This window comes from Bos indicus, chromosome 25 (assembly GCF_029378745.1).
Source record: "Bos indicus isolate NIAB-ARS_2022 breed Sahiwal x Tharparkar chromosome 25, NIAB-ARS_B.indTharparkar_mat_pri_1.0, whole genome shotgun sequence".
Lineage (NCBI taxonomy): Eukaryota > Metazoa > Chordata > Mammalia > Artiodactyla > Bovidae > Bos > Bos indicus.
In genome coordinates, this window is record NC_091784.1 from 31,818,111 (window position 1) to 31,834,207 (window position 16,097).

The 16,097-nt window shown below is 42.7% G+C and overlaps 1 protein-coding gene across 9 annotated transcripts in view; it reads right to left on the reverse strand.

Annotated features, from left to right (window-relative positions):
• Positions 1–16,097, reverse strand: part of AUTS2 (activator of transcription and developmental regulator AUTS2) — a 1,215,639-nt gene that overhangs the window by 985,385 nt on the left and 214,157 nt on the right. The window lies entirely within an intron of this gene.

Below are 16,097 nucleotides of genomic sequence, written 5' to 3' on the forward strand. Positions count from 1 at the left end.
AAATTTTCCCATCCTTGCATTATCATATCCTACATCCTAAGCTCCAGATGGGTTAAGGGTATAATTTTAATTCTCTTGTCCTTGTTTCTGAACAATATTGATGACTTCTAAGGCACAGGTGTTCTCTGTAGCTTGCTCTCCTACCAACTGGCCCCAGAAATTAGTGAGATTGAAAATGGATATAGAGGAAATAATTCGTTAACCTTGGATAAATACCCCAATATTTGGCTAATTCTCAAATTATACAAGATTCCTGGCGCTCCAAAAGCAGGAACTATTGTGCAGAAGCTTTTAAGTTTAATTAGGTCCCATTTGTTTATTTTTGCTTTTATTTCCAATATTCTGGGAGGAGGGTCATAGAGGATCCTGCTGTGATGTATGTCGGAAAGTGTTTTGCCTATGTTCTCCTCTAGGAGTTTTATAGTTTCTGGTCTTATGTTTAGATCTTTAATCCATTTTGAGTCTATTAGCAAGGTGAAAAGACAGCCTTCAGAATGGGAGAAAATAATAGCAAATGAAGCAACTGACAAACAACTAATCTCAAAAATATACAAGCAACTCCTACAGCTCAATTCCAGAAAAATAAATGACCCGATCAAAAAATGGGCCAAAGAACTAAATAGACATTTCTCCAAAGACATACAGATGGCTAACAAACACATGAAAAGATGCTCAACATCACTCATTATCAGAGAAATGCAAATCAAAACCACTATGAGGTATCATTTCACACCAGCCAGAACGGCTGCGATCCAAAAGTCTACAAGCAATAAATGCTGGAGAGGGTGTGGAGAAAAGGGAACCCTCTTACACTGTTGGTGAGAATGCAAACTAGTACAGCCACTATGGAGAACAGTGTGGAGATTCCTTAAAAAACTGGAAATAGAACTGCCTTATGATCCAGCAATCCCACTGCTGGGCATACACACTGAGGAAACCAGAAGGGAAAGAGACATGTGTACCCCAATGTTCATCACAGCACTGTTTATAATAGCCAGCACATGGAAGCAACCTAGATGTCCATCAGCAGATGAATGGATAAGAAAGCTATGGTACATATACACAATGGAGTATTACTCAGCCATTAAAAAGAATATATTTGAATCAGTTCTAATGAGGTGGATGAAACTGGAGCCTATTATACAGAGTGAAGTAAGCTAGAAAGAAAAACACCAATACACTATACTAACGCATATATATGGAATTTAGAAAGATGGTAACAATAACCCTGTATACAAGACAGCAAAAGAGACACTGATGTATAGAACAGTCTTATGGACTCTGTGGGAGAGGGAGAGGGTGGGAATATCTGGGAGAATGACATTGAAACATGTATAATATCATGTATGAAACGAGTCGCCAGTCCAGGTTCGATGAAGGATACTGGATGCTTGGGGCTGGTGCACTGGGACGACCCAGAGGGATGGTATGGGGAGGGAGGAGGGAGGAGGGTTCAGGATGGGGAACACATGTATACCTGTGGCGGATTCATTTCAATATTTGGCAAAACTAATACAATATTGTAAAGTTTAAAAATAAAATAAAATTTTTTAAAAAAAAAAAAAAAAAGGCAGGAACTAAGAGAACATGCACAACAAGTGAAAACGGAAAGGTAGGGGAAAGACGGACAGAGCAGAGAGAAAAACGGAGAAAAGATAGGGATGGAAAAAATAATAAACGGGAGAGAAAAGGGAAGTGAGAATATAATTTATGAGAACTGGGAAAAGGAAATATAAGGAAACCAAGAGTTAAACTGGTTTTGCTTTATTTGGTTGCAGCAGTTGCTTGCTTCAGGCCCAGGCTCAATAGGAAATTTTACGGGATTCTCCGGATCTGGCACTTCCTGGCTCCTTTTAGGAGCCCGGCAGCAGTAATGTTAAGTGCTTAGCATTATCACAGAGCTTTCTAAAGTAGCTTGTGTTTGAAGTCTGCATCAAGGCTGGGTTTGAGTTTTTGGCTTTGCATGCTAGCTGCTACACATAAGGCCGGGATTATGCTGGCGGGAGCAGAGGAACACACAGAGAATCCAACACGCCAGAGCAAGTAGAGTTTATCAGATTAAAGTCATAAAGCAGCAATTCCTCCTGTGTATTATTTCACAGAGCTGGGATCAAGTGATTCAACAACATTCATTCTGTTGACAGTGAGGGAGAGAGCCTGGCTCTTTCCTAAACCTCCCTCCTGCTTCGTGAAGCCTTGGCTCAGAAAGCTTTGCAGACATGGCCTGACTACTCCTTTATTCAGGTGAGGAAGGGAGACTAGGGAACTCTGCCTAACCAGGTTCTCAAACTGGAGTGTACAGAAGGAGTCTGGCTAGACCCCAAACAAAGCAACTTCATTTTTAAATAATTTAAACTCGAAGACTAAAGGCCCTTCATTTCATACACTTGGATGAAGAATCTATTGGGCTGTTTTCCTAAGTCCAGAGAAAATGACATACAATGGGATGAGCCTGATCAACTCAATAAGAAGCGTGAAGTAGGGGAATGATACAGTATAATGAGGGGAGAATTTGTTTAACAGTGAAAAGAAGGCAGAGCAGCAGGTAAAAGCAAGCATAAAGGATTCACTAGAGGGACTTCTCTGGTAGTCCAGTGGCTCAAGCCTCTGTGTTCCCAATGCAGGGGGCCTGGGTTTGATGCTTGGTCAAGGAATTAGATCCCACATGCTACAACTAAGACCCCAGCACAGCCAAATAAATAATTTTTTTTTTTTTTTAATGGATTCACTGGAGCTCTCCTGCCCCTCTCCCCCCAGGGCCTAGAACAAGGCTTCTCAACCCAGCTGCCCATTAGAATCTCTTGAGAAACTTTCCAAGCTATGTATTTCTTGGTGCTCACTCCCAGAGATTCAATAGATTTGAGAGGGGCCCAAAAGAACTTTTTTTTTTTAATCTTTCAGATGATTCTGAGCATAGATATAATTTTCTGTGGAGCAATTTATTTCACATAAATACTATGCAGTGTAATACATATACCAGGAATATGGATTCTTCAAGACAGTCTAGGACAGATTTCAAGTTTAAGAAAGACATTTTCAGGATCAAGAATTCAGATAATAAGGGTTACAATATGAAGTTCAAATATGACTGACCTGTTAAAAGGTCAAAATCCAATTGCTATTATATGATAAACAGGTCAACAGTGAGGGTGAATGCTTTGGGGGGCCCCATTTTATACAATTTCATGCGAAATGCCAGGCTGGATGAAGCACAAGCTGGACTCAAGATTGCCAGGAGAAACATCAATAACCTCAGATACACAGATGACACCACCCTTATGCAGAAAGTGAAAAACTAAAGAGCCTCTTGATGAAAGCAAAAGGAGAGTGAAAAAGTTGGCTTAAAACTCAACATTCAGAAAACTAAGATCATGGCATCTGGTCCCTTCACTTCATGGCAGATAGATGGGAAAACAATAGAAACAGTGACAGAATTTATTTTCTTGGGCTCCAAAATCACTGCAGATGGTGACTGCAGCCATGAGACTAAAAGATGGCCACCTGATAGGAAGAGCTGACTCATTTGAAAAGACCCTGATACTGGGAAAGATTGAGGGCAGAAGAAGAAGGGGATAACAGAGGATGAGATGATTGGATGGCATCACCAACTCGATGGACACAAGTTTGAGCAAGCTCCAGGAGTTGGTGAAGGGCAGGGAAGCCTGGTGTGCTGCAGTCCACGGGGTTGCAAACAGTCAGATACAACTGAGTGACTAAGCAACTGAACTGAACTGAACTGAATTTTATACCTGCTGCATGCAAGTGCAGAGAAGGCAATGGCACCCCACTCCAGTACTCTTGCCTGGAAAATCCCATGGACAGAGGAGCCTGGTAGGCTGCAGTCCATGGGGTCGCTAAGAGTCGGACACGACTGAGAGACTTCACTTTCAGTTTTCACTTTCATGCATTGGAGAAGGAAATGGCAACCCACTCCATTGTTCTTGCCTAGAGAATCCCAGGGATGGGGGAGCCTGGTGGGCTGCCATCTATGGGGTCGCACAGAGTCGGACACGACTGAAGTGACTTAGCAGCAGCAGCAGCATGCAAATGAGATGAGCAGAAAAGAGACAGGGAATCAGAGAGAACAGCAGCTCTCAATAGGTGGTTCCAAGACCGGCAGCCTAGGCATCACTTGACAACTTGTTAGTATTTCAGATTCTCAGGCCCTATCCCAGACCTACCAAACTGTGAGCAGCAGAATCCAGCCATCTATGTTGCAATAAGCCCTCCAGGTAATTCTGTTACAAGCTCAAGTTTGAGAAGGATTGAGGCACAGTAATAACTGATTACGAACTTTTCAATAAGGCATCCTTGGTGCTCCCTGTGGACATCCAGGAGGGAAATTACACACTCTCTGAATCTCAGCCACTTCCAGCCAACATCTCACAGTATCACCAACCAATGAGTATTTACTGTCACCAAGACAGTTTCCTCAAAACCACTTTCCATCTCTACTCCTTGCCCTCAGGAGGGTGGTTTACGCAATAGTTAATGACGTGTTCTTTGCTCAGAGGAGCCGGGGCGTGCTGTTTCTCTCCTGCAAAGCAAAATTTTTCAAGGATCTCTGAGTAAAACCAAGCACTAGATTTCCTAAGTAGCTCTTGCCATTATCCTTGTAGCTCACTGTAGATTTACTGAGTTACATCACTGAAAATTTATTAGCCTTCTGTGGCAGCAACATGAGAGGCAATCTGAGTAGGTGAAAAGGTCCTTGGCATTAAGGTCTCTCTACTATCCAACAGCAGGTGATCCAGCTGAGACAGGGGCAGGGAATCCACAGCACACGGACTCTGGCTAGTGAGGGGTCAGCAGTGTTCTCTGAGGCCATCAGATGCTGAGGTCCTCAAGATCTTCCTTGTGACGGGGGATATACAGAAGCAACAGCAACTCCATTTTACAACTACCAACTGGTACACATATGGCTCCAGCCAACTCACTCCCATATTCAAAACCACCATTCAACTGTCAACTTACTTTCGTCTACACTTCTTAGTAGATGAACAGAGGAAGAAAACGCTGTTGCTATTTTAAACAGAAGAAACAAAAAATCTAAAACACTACAAAAGTTAAATTCAGATCCAGATCTCACAACCTCAACTGTATCACTTCCTCTGAAAACAGAAAGGCATGTATTTCAGGCACCTGGAGGTCCTGCTCAGAATTTAGCACAGTGGCTACCTTAGGGATTACCGTGGCTCAAACAGCCTTTTGAAAATGTCACACAAAACACTAATGCTGCTTAGGGCAACTTAACAAATGAGTTAAAACCCTGAAAATTAAGTCACTTACAAAGCATCACTTAAACCTATCGTTATTTAAACCATGTTGAGGGCCAAAGCCAAGTGCTTTTCAATTATGCAGCAAAGTGATGGAAGGATTTTTATTTTCTCACTCTCTCAGCACTCTAAGAGAAAGGTTTAGGGTACAACTGGAAGCCTCCTAAGATTTGTTTTTCATCATCAGTATGGAGGATTCTATCTTCTCTTGCCACTTAGGGCAAGTTCTCCCAAAGCTAAGCCATCTGGGATCCCAACTGATCCCAATTGACGCCCAAGACAAAGGCACAACACTTTCAAATAACTCAAAACAAACAACCAACAAATTCTGAGAGGTTAGTTGGGTACTGGCCTAGAGAAGATAAGTCATGACTTCTTAAAAAGCTTACAGTGACACTCAAAAGACCAAAGTAACTTGGTTTTTCAGACTCTCTGACCCACTGAGAAGATGAAATTATCCAGCCCAGAGTGAGGACATGCTTCCCGACCAGGATTGGAAACAGTAATGAATGGGTCAGTCAATAAACTGTTCAAACTTTGTTGTTGCTTGAACTCCAGAGTCCTCAGGATGTAGTAACCCTAGAGTTCAGCATCTCACCTCCAGTATTGATACCCAACAGTTGTCTCAGGGCAGAAAACTCACAAAACATTGTCCCCTAGTTGTAATAATATAATTCACGGAGAATTATTTTTATTCCTTCTTGAATAAAAAGTCCTTTTTATTCAAAGTAGCAAATTGCAAAAGGATGAAAAAAGTAAGTTTCAACCCTTCTCCTTCTTTTTATGGTTGGGGAAAGTGAGATGAGAATCATAATATATAGGTAAACTATTTACTTGACCCTAGAGTTTTCCTCTTGAATAATGATTTCAGTGCCATGATGTCTAGGAAAGTCTTCTCCTGTCCTTTCACTATTATAAAGGTTTTCTGATTCTCAACCTCCAAAGGGATTACATTCAGTTCAGAGATGGGAAAAGGAGATGAAAATTATTGGCAGCCCTCAAATCAATACTTCTAAGTCAGCCTCAGAACTCTCCCCTGGACCAGCAATGAAAGATGACTTTCCCCTAACATGATGCTCTGTTACCCACAATTCTGAGTTCCCAGTGCTTTCTTTATTTGTGCCCTATACCCAAACCAAAGAAAATATTCAACTGTCTGGCTGGCTTTCAGTAACAGCTCAAAAAATGTGTACTGAATGGATGAATGCACACAGATAAACATGCTTCATTACAGGGTGTTTGTACCTTGGAAATCAACCCTGAATATTCACTGGAAGGACTGATGCTGAAGCTGAGGCTCCAATACTATGGCCACCTGATGCAAAGAACTGACTCAGTGGAAAAAACCCTGATGCTCAGAAAGACTGAGGACAAAAGAAGAAGGGGGCAGCAGAGGATGATGAGATGGTTAGATAGTGTCAACAACTCAATGGACATGAATTTGAGCAAACTCCAGGAGATGGTGAAGGACAGGGGAGCCTGGTGTGATACAGTCCATGGGGTCACAGAGAGTCAGAGATGACTTAATGACTAAACAACAACAACAAGGTATTTGGAACTCTCATTTTAACAAATCAGAAACATTTCCTCAGTAATAATGAAATCAAAGGCAGTTAGCTACTTCCAATAAGGATGTGATACAGATTTCCAACTTGTTACAATAATGAAAATAAATAAAACCAACTAGGCAAAGACTAGAAAAGAGACATTCTTGGAATTTAGGAGGAAGTACCACTAAGCAGTCAAGTTAGACTGGACCTTCTTAGGAAAATAAAACAAAGGGAAAATATATCGAGTTATTTTGTCACTTTCCAACAATAACAAACAAATTTATCAGGACTGTTTCACCTCATAATAAGTTTAGGAGTTAATTTGCCATGTCAATTGTTACAAAAAAAAGTTGCTGGAAAACCCCAAACACAACCTTTAAATGGCTGCTTTTCATCTTGATGACCTTTCCCCTTGCTATGAAGAAAAGTGCCATCAAAAATTAAATAGGGGCACAGCAGGGGAACAACAGGCAGAATGCAATGTAAAGCTGACGGTGTTTATGTCAGTCATTCGTGCAGTACACACGCAAAAGCATTTCCACCATTTTCTACCTCAAACCATTCTTGGGGATGGGTAAGAGACGTGTGTTTATCAGTTAGAATACAGTGGGCTGTAGGAAACAAAACCAAACTAAAATAAAAATTTTTAATGAAAATTATTAAATAAAAATTTCTTCCTCATACCTAACAAGAAGTCCTGAGCGTAGAACGAATTTTAGGCTGCTCAATTCAGCAGTTCAACAATATGATCAAACACGCTGTCTTTCTATCTTTCTTTCAGCTCTGCTATTGGTCTGTCCTCCAAGTCAGCTCATGGGGCAAAAGCGGCTGCCGCCACAGTCAAGCTGCCACACGGACAACAACCAGAAACAGAGACCGTGCATTTCTCCCCTTCTCACCCAGAAGGAAACTTCCCGCACCCACGTAACGTTTTCCATGCTGCCATATGGGCGAGACCTGGACCTCTGACTGGCTTGAGTGCAATCACTGATTTAGACTAGTGAGGTCCATATGAACAGTGAACGCCTAAATGAAGTCGGGATTCTGCTGGCAAGGATGGGGGTGAGCTGATAGATCCGGTTCAAGGTCACACAGAAAGATGTTAACCCTGCTTCCGAGTCCGCTGGTCAAGTTCCAGGAATACTTCTTTACAGCCTCTAGTATATGACATGTTTTGAGGCATGAGAGTTTCTATGAAAGAATTACTACAGAATGCCTTTGTCTACAGAAGTGACAAAACAAAACAGAAACACTGACGAGGAAGGAACCAGGACGTGGGCTTCCTCGGTGGGAACAAACACACGCAAGGGCCCTGTGCTACAGACATGAGGAGTGACAACAGGAGACGCTCCGTGAAGGATCTCAGTGGCGCAACTCAAGTGTGGCACATACATGACTGACCCCCCTTCTCTCCTCCCACATGAGACTTTAAGAGCCCCCTCTACTGCCAACCAAAAGATAAGCTTTGTTTATCCTCACAAAGGTGACAAGTCAAATACTCATTTCCCTTAAAAGGAAATGGGGGCTTTTGTTCCTTTTCTAAGTCCTTATGCTCTAAACAAGAAGAGCTTCATGTGGTGTCCTCATATGCCCTTCATGTTTCAAATTTCCAATGAAGCATCCACTGCAGCCATTTTCAGAATCCTGGGGGTGAGGGGACAGGACAGGGGGCTTCTTTTTGTTTCCTGTTTAATGGTTATGATCCATTTCTGCAGAGTAAGTTTGTCCTGGATGGTGACAAATATGCGGTGCTAATACACAAGGGAAGTGGCTCTTGAGCACAAAAAGCACTTTTCTGCATTTGAGATCTTCAACCCTGATTGCATTTCTTACATTCAACCATAATTAACAATCTCTCTGGGATGATGCAGGAACCAGGAACACAAAGAGGCTTTGCTTGTGAGAGGGTGGAAAGAGAGAACAGCAGGGTGGAATGACAGAGCACACCATCCAGGCGGCACTGGGTGTGGCTTTTTCCAAAACTCCCAGCGGCCACAACCACTTCTCCATGAGACACTGGTGGGGACCAATGAGGGCATTTCCTACCTCAGCCTATCAGGTAATGGGGGAAACTCTCAGAAATCAGGAAATCAGTAAAGCTCAGTAGCAGCTGGCCTGAGAAAGAGCTGAAGTGAAATGGGCATGGACTCTCTTCCCCTTCTGTCCTAGCCTTTCTTAACAGGGGAGTAAAGGAACATACTGGGCTTCCCAGGTGACACCAGCAGTAAAGAACCTGCCAATCAATGCAGGAGATGTAAGAGACGCAAGTTCAAGCCTTGGGTCAGGGAGATCCCCTGGAGGAGGACATGGCAACCCGCTCCAGTATCCTTGCCTGGAGAATCCCATGGACAGAGGAGCTTGGAGGGCTACAGGGTCTCCACAGGGTCACAAGAGTCAGACACGGCTGAAGCAACTTAGCATGCACACACAAAGGCAAACAGCAGGCACTCAATAATCTGTCAGATGAATGAAAACAATCCACAAACCACCCAGAAAATTTTTCTCTTCTATAACCGCATATATTAAACTTTCAACATTATCATTTTAAGCAAATAGCACAGGCTGGGAAAAATACTTTGCCTAGAAACAAAATACTACACATGAATATTCACACTCACAGTAGATTAAAAGTGAAAGTAGGCCCCTCGGTGAGAAAAAAACCACAACTGTTAATAAAAGATGACACTCTCTTGACTATATCAAATGTCAAATGTGCATTACCAGTTATCACCTGCATTCCGCAGAGGCAAATGGCAGGACGCCTAATATTAACGGACGCACACACATACACAACCTTCCCCGATGGCGCTAGTGGTAAAGAATCCGCACGCCAGTGCAGGAGATGCAAGAGATGAAAATTCAATCCCTGGGTCGGAAAGATCCTCTGGTGGAGGAAATGGCAACCCACTCCAGTATTGCCTGGGAAATCCCAGGGTCAGAAGAGCCTGACAGGCTATAGTCCATAGGGTTGCAAAGAGTCAGACACAACTGAGCACACAGTGCACACGCACGCATGCACACACATAAACACACACACACACAAAGCAAGCAAGCATACACAAACACAAAGGATTCAAATTATGACAGCTGGGAAAAAAAAGAACCTTGGGGGTTCCCTTAGTCACACTTATTACAGGTGTTGTAATTCAAGGGACAGCATTCCCCAAAGCTCAGTATATTGAAGGGATTTATGGTCAAAAGCATAAATTTAAGGCCAATATCACCACCTGAGGTAGATTACTTAAACTCACTGACTCTTCAATTTTTTTATTCATAAGGTGGAGACAATAGTTACTTGCCCTGCTAATCCACAGCCTTGTAGGAGATTTTAAAACAACCTTGTACATAGGGAATTAACACTATCAACACTGTAGACAGGGAATTAACACACACGAAAAAGCACTACCTGATAACAAGGGGCTACTCTTACTCAATATATGCTTGGTACTACTCAATCTGAAAACCACACAAGTAACAGTTTATCAAACTCTAAGGCCATGGTCGCGTGTGCTCACAGAATTCTCCCTTTATGAATAATTACATCTTCCTGCCCTGATGCAATTTGGGCTATCTAAAAAGGAAAAAAAAAAAGAAAGAAGAATAAAAAGAAACTCTTGTGTCCCCTGAACAAAACAGTTATGCTGTATTTAAGAGCAAAGTAGGGCAACAGAGGACTTGTTTCCATTTGGTGTACAGAACCCACACTAGGAAGGACTAGGTGTTATAGAGGTAATAAATGGCACCACATGTACCACCTACGCCTGGCAATTTATGCTGTACACAGCAACATAAATTTGTTGACCTTAATCAAAGATCAGTGTTATGCCTAAAGCATTTCAAAACTGGGAGTCTTTCCCCCTCCTAGAACAACAAAAAATAATATATGCTTGTGGACCTACTCCCTCATGAACCACAGAAGGGGAAATGACCAGCTGGTACACTGGGCTCAATTCCATCATTTTAGTCATCGAAAGCAAGTAGGGAAGGAAGGCGGTACTGACATCTAGTATACGCCCAGCACTACGTTGGCTGCAGAGGATTCAGATACCAAAGGTGCAACTGATACCCTCTGAACTGTAATCCAAGCACAACGGCACCATGCCACTGTCGAAATGGGCACTGTGATGGGAGACAACAGAATTCCTGCTAAGAAAAACTAGAACTTCTCTCATTCCACTGGTTCTTCCATCAAAAGGAATTCCTTTCCTGTTAGCGCTTCTCAATCTAGTTACACACTGGACTCACCTAGGGAATTTTTTATTTTTACAACATCAATTTTCAGGCCCCATGTTAGAGCAACGATTTACCTGTAATTGTGGCCAAGGCACTGGAGTTTTTTCAAAAAGCACCCCCAAGTGATTCTTATGATCCTAGAGTTCATTGAAAAGTGAAAGTCACTCAGTCATGTCTGACTCTTTGCCACCCCATTGACTATACAGTCCATGGAATTCTCCAGGCCTGTATACTGGAGTGGGTAGCCTTTCCCTTCTTCACGTGAACTTCCCAACCCAGGGATCGAACACAGGTCTCCTGCATTGCAGGCGGATTCTTTACGAGCTGAACCACAAGGGAAGCCCAAGAATACTGGAGCGGGTAGCCTATCCCTTCTCCAGTGGATCTTTCCAACATAGGAATCGAACTGGGGTCTCCTGCATTGCAGGCAGATTCTTTACCAATTGAGCTATCAGGGAATGGGAACCACTAATTCAGGTCCTTCTGTCTCAGGAAAGTTTCCTTTATAATGACAGATGGCAGTAATCCATTCAGCATTAGAGGTCTAAAACTGTTCAAGGACACTTGGCCTCATTCATATGGATAACAAAAATTAGTATTAAAAAAGATAACTGCCTAAAACCTAAAGAAAGCTCTATTTACTGGGTAAGAAATTTCTCCCTTGAGTATCCCAGGAAACTATGTGTCAGTAAACATATTTCCTGCATTTAAGTTACTATCCACACAAAATCATCAGTGAAAATGAGGCACCCAGAATGTAGCAAAAGTATTTTGTGCTTATTGCTTAACCTCACCAACCTTTTATTAAGTTAGTCATTAAAACTCTTATTTCACAATCTCCAAAATAGATGCAGCTTTCAACTGCCTTTCAAACTAGACCAAAAATACAGATACAGAAGCAGGTGCAAAGCTCAATTTCACCAGTAACTACCCCACACTTACAAACCAGAGTGAGAACTATGGCCACCGAATGTATCAATCCTTATCTGACTGTTCTCTTTTGTGGCCTCACCAAGACCAAAGGAAAGGTGAAGCTGTTCACAGAAGAAACAGAGACACTGAAATGGCTGGTCCAGCGAGGTGGGTTCTCAGAACTAAGGAATTATGGGACTAGTGGAAAGAGCAGAAACAGCAGCCCAACCAAGAAAAGGAGGAAATAAGCTGATCTCTGATCCTATAGAATTTATACTTCTGCCACAAACAGGACCAATTTCCACCAATGATAATAATGACAACTAATGATCTGTCATAATTATTAGTGACTGATGTATTGAGAATGTGTATTTAGGGATAAAGCTAAGCACTAAATCCTCACAGTATCTCTGAGGTATTAGCTCTCGTTTACAGCTGAAAAGAAAGAGGCAAAGGCAAGTAGATCTGGGTCAAAATCACACAGCCTGGATTTGAAGTCAGCACGATCTCTTCAGAATACTACTTCAGAATCATGTCTCAATTACTCTGAAAGTACCTAACAAAACCACCTCAATACCTATAACACCCATTTCTCCTTGGCAGTAATACATTTATCATCAGAGGTCTAAAGAACACTTGACCTCATTCATATGGATCACAAAAATTAGTATTAACGAAAGATAACTGTTCATACAAAACACTTAGAGTCTTCCCTGTACCAATGAGACTTTCCTGCCTTTGTCCCACCTAACGATCATAGACGTCTTCAATATCTAACAAGCACTTCATTTTACGTGCACATAAAACTGATGTCATGACATCATGTGGCATGAGCTGAAGTGATTCCCCAACGTAAGCAAAACCTGGATCACTTGGCCTAGCACTGCAGTGTTAGTTTGATGTGTTCGTTTCCTCTAATAAAAACAGCAGTCAACAGTTAAGCACACAAGTCAGTAAACTGCGAAGACTTGTATTAACAGCAGGGGTATTTTACTAATTTGCTGATGGACCAGGCTGATGGACTTTAGCTGCTGTGGGACATATGTTTAGGCGTCTTTTCATCGCTATTGCTGACGTACACTTCAACAAGCAGCCTCCTTTCAAGGGCTCCTTATCTAAACAAAATCCCCCCGTGTCTCCACAAGAACCTGCAGAGTGGAGTTCAAACTTAATGAGGCATGCAGCCTCATCCCACTGCTAAGCCAACTACCGTTCTGCACAATCGAATTTCCAGATGTAACCTGATACCCAAAAGGGTCTCCCCTCAGCTTCTACTCAGGAGTAGGGAGCAAGGCAGCTGGAGCAGCACACCCCACCTGAGAAGGTGTGAGAAAAGGCGGAGAGGAGAGTAAGTTGCTGAAAAAGAGATTCAGGTGTGGAGATAAAATGACTTACATGGTTTTATCTCCTAACAATGATAGTAAATACCAATATGCATACTAGGAGGTGGAGATAAAAACAAATCCCCTGAATTAAACAACTCAAGTTCCCTAGTTTATTTAGTTGTAATCTTTTCTCTCCTCTTCTCCCTAGCATTTCATTTTGGACTCATTTTTGTCCTTTGCAGAATATGAGGACCTTTGCCATAAGTAAGCCAAAGAAACAAGCAAGAAGAAACAAGCAAGACATTGAAAACCTCCATGTCCTAAAATTGCAACCTTCACAGCGAAGCACAAGAGTGGGAGCCATATGTACATTCTTCTGTTTTTGCTTTTTTTATATGTATGTTCTGATGGGACCAGGATTCAAAGAGCTGCCTAGGCCAATGTTGGGTCAAAGAACCCATTCTCAACTCTGATTTCTAGACCACTGGTCAACAAAGAAAACAAAACAGCCCTTGGGTCTACCTTTGGGTGGGGCAAGATGCTATCTGTCCCCTGCTGAAGCTTCCAAATACATTTTCATGGAAGAAACTTTAAAGTCCTATGCTGTTGTTTCCCTTTCTCTTAACATCTCCTCCCAGCAGATTTCTGTCAAGATAACCACTGCCCAATTCTAAACAACATGCATCATTCTATTTGCCAAAGTTCAGCACCTAGACCAGAAGGGTACAGGCTTTTCAGGCAAACAGATCTGAGTCATCTAGAATTCGCCACTTCTCAGCTACACAGCCTTGGAACCTTCTGCAAAAAAAATTGATTTGCATATCATTAAAGGGGTGATCACAGTTAAGATATACCAGTGACAGTTTGTAAGGAGTTTATTAAACTACCCATGGAAGACACTGGTGGCTAGTCCATTGTTTCTTTTCCATTTTCAACCACCGTGTGACCCCTTATTGCTGCTCACACCACTTTTCTAGAGCTGCACTAGTTCAAACCCTGGTCATCTCTCACTTTTATAGCTGGAATAGCCTTCAAACCTATCTACTTCCCTCTAGTCACTGACAGCCCTCTAATTAGAATCATGAAATGTGTAGTAACTCTCATCTTGCCATAACTTTCAGTGGCTCCTTTTTGCCTTTAAAAACAGAAACTTACTAGACTTTAGTTTTTATTTTCTCACACCCCCACTTCTCTGGATCCACCTGCACCCCTACGTTAGATCTCAGCTCCCTCTTTCCAGTACACACAAAGCACTTTACCTATGCAGGCATCTCATCCCTTTAAAACACAGTTACCCCTATTTTTCACCAGTACCACAGGCCTCCCACTTTTAAAACAGTGGCTTTAGGTAAATCTGGGCTTTCCTGCTGGCTCAGACGGTAAAGAATCTGCCGGCACTGCAGGAGACCGGGTTCGATCCCTGGGTTGGGAAGATGCCCTGGAGAAGGGAATGGCTGCCCACTCCAGTATTCTTGCCTGGAGAATTCCACAGACAGAGGAGCCTGGTGGGCTACAGTCCATGGGGTCTCAAAGAGTCGGACAGGACTGAAAAACTAACAGAGGTAAATATCCTCTTCTTGAGATCCTCACTTTATGAAGCCTCTCCAGGTACAAGATTCCTGGTCCCAATTAATTGCACCCCTGCCAGAGGTGAGAAAAAGAGATGAACCCACATTAGAATTCAACCTGTGAGGAACATTTTTTTCTTCTTCACAAAACTAAGTTCTGTACTTGACATTTGTTTTTCTTGGCTCAAGTTTTGAGAGTCCACATTCTCCCTACAATGAACTGTGCTCTTTGAAGGAACAGAGCCCTCACCATCACACGTGCACTCATTCACGCTCCTCTCCTTCCCTCTCTTCTATTCATTCCTCAAAACTTGCCTCCACATCCCCCTCACCCAGGAAAACTGCCTTGATGATCCATAGCCCCCTTCCTTCTCTGACCCCTTTCACACCTAATGCACAGTTCAGGTTAGCATCCCATTCTAGAGTATCTTATTCTCTCCTTTTCTGAACTCTACAAGCAAGCAACCCTTAATTCCACGTGCCTTACTAACAAGTGCTCAACCCAATGCATAGGTTCTCGGACTTTAGCACAAATCTGAATCATCTGCAAGTGTTAATCTTTCAGTCGTGTCTGACATTTGAGATGTCAGACAGATGACATTGCAGATGACATTTTGCGATCCCAGGCACTGTAGCCCACCAGGCTCCTCTGTCCATGAAACTCTTCAGGCAAGAATACTGGAGTGTGTTGCCATTCCCTTCTCCAGGGGATCTTCCCAAGCCAGGGATCAAACTTGGGTCTCCCACATTGCAGGTAGATTTTTTACTGTCTGAGCCACCAGGGGAGCAACTGAATCATCTGCAAGGGTTTGTAAAAGAGATGGCTGGCTCCACCCTCCAGGGTCTCTAATTCTTCTGGTGATCACAGGGTGGTCACTGTGAATCTGCAGTTTCCAGAAGAGGATGCTGCTGCTGGTCCGGGGACCACACTTCTAGAAACACTGACCTAAATTCTTTCCAAGTGGACAAAATGCACCTTTGGAGCTGAGAACTCATACTTCTTTTATGTTTCACAAAGCTGGGCACAGAGTAGGTGAGTAATAAATATCTCAATCGACTGACTGACTGCCTTTGTATGTCATCTCTCCTGCCATGTGGTAAGGTTTCTCCTCCTTCCTCCCATACGATCCATTGCAGAGTGCTACTGCAGAAGCAGCTCTGTATCAATCCTGTGCTTATATTACTTTCCAAGCAGTACCATCTGATTGGAGCAGGGCAGAGGAAAGCACACCT